Source organism: Podarcis raffonei, chromosome 10 (assembly GCF_027172205.1).
Source record: "Podarcis raffonei isolate rPodRaf1 chromosome 10, rPodRaf1.pri, whole genome shotgun sequence".
Taxonomy (NCBI): Eukaryota; Metazoa; Chordata; class Lepidosauria; order Squamata; family Lacertidae; genus Podarcis; species Podarcis raffonei.
This window is the reverse complement of record NC_070611.1, coordinates 70,676,025-70,677,698: the sequence shown is the minus strand read 5'-3', so window position 1 is coordinate 70,677,698 and position 1,674 is coordinate 70,676,025.

The window sequence follows — 1,674 nt, the reverse complement described above, 5'->3', positions numbered from 1 at the left end:
ATCAGTCCTGAGTGCTCAGAGAGGGTGCAGGCAGTGGTTACGCATGTGCTACTGTAATACACTCTCCACAGGGGCTGCCCCTGAAGACAGTTTGAAGACTTTCAACTGGGTACAAAATACAGCTGCACAGATGCCACTGAGGACCAAGCACATTATACCAGATTTGGTTTCCAGGGCATTTGTGAGCACACCTCAAGGCACTGGTGCAAACATTTAAAATCCTAAAGAATTTAGGGGCACTTTATCTAAAGTATTGCCCATATGATTTGTTATGTACTGAGTTGAATAGGATCCAAAAGGCAGCAGTCTGATTGGTCCTAGAACAATAGGATCCAAAAGGCAGCAGTCTGATTGGTCCTGGAACAATAGGATTCAGAATGCAGCAGTCTGATTGGTCCTAGAACAATGCAGCAGTATGATTGGTTGGCAGGAACTACCCAATCATGCTCCAGATAGAAGTGAATCCACAACCTGATTGGCTTACAGTAGAATTCCGGAATTAGCCAATCATTGTGTAAATAATGTATATAAAGCAGATACTTTGAGGGGACATTCATTCATTCCTCCTCACCACTATGAGCTGAATAAAGAGCATGAAATCACTTTGCGACTCTGAGTATATTTCATGATTATTAAGAACTGCAGAGGCCCTAGTCAAGTGCCACGCAGCATAATCTCTTAGGCAGGTGGCAAAAGGGACCAGCAGGGCCTTTAGGGTGGTGGCCCCACAAATGTGAACCTCCCTTCCTTCTGAACCATGAACAGTCCTATGATGACAAGGGCCCCTCTCCTCTCGCCTGCCCTTCTTTAATGTCGTAGTTACTTCCATGACCTGCCGCTTCCTTATGATTATGGCATTTCAACATTCCCTAGTGTAGTTAAAAGAATGGCACGCCAGCCACATCTCCTTCAGTGTAGGCCACCTTCTCAGGGCCGTAACCTCATAGAAGGCAGCACTTAGGTAACTTTAAAGTGCAAATAAAGTTGTGGGAAATCTCTGCATTGTTTTGGCGCATGTGAAATAGCGGGACGAAAAGCTCTCAGAGTTTGCAAAAAAATTAAAAAAAAACCCAAAAAACCCAAAGCGGTTTTCGCAATGCCAATGGCATGCAAACTTATAGCACAAGTTTGTGCAATGTCTTTGCATTGCTTTGGAGCATGCAAAATAAAGGGACAAAAAGCCCCCAGAGTTTGAAAAAAAAAAAACCCAACCCAAGGCAGATCCAAGAGCATTGCAAACCTAAACCAAAAGTTCGTGCAATATATTTGTACTGCTTGGACGCATAGGAAGCGAATGAACAAAAATCCCCCAGAGTTTGCCCCTTTTGCAGGAAAAAAACAACCCCAAAATAAAGGGCCATTTACCTGGCGCAGCTTAATAAAAGAACCCTCTCTCTCTTGCAGGGCTTAGTGACCAACCTCCTTCCTCCGTCCCCCGGTTTGCTTACATAGCAACCTGGCCGGGACCAAAGCGGCGAGGACTACGCTTCCCAGAACCGCCTTGGCGCGCGCGAGGGCCATTGCACAAGGAGCGGCGGCCACGCGTCCCCGGCGGAGGCGGCGCGGAGCATCCTGGGAGTCGTAGTCCTCGCCGGGCGGGGGAGCCGTAGAGCTGCGCGGCGGCGGAGGCGCCCGGGAACTACAGCTGCGGGCGGGCGGGGATTTGGGGCAGGA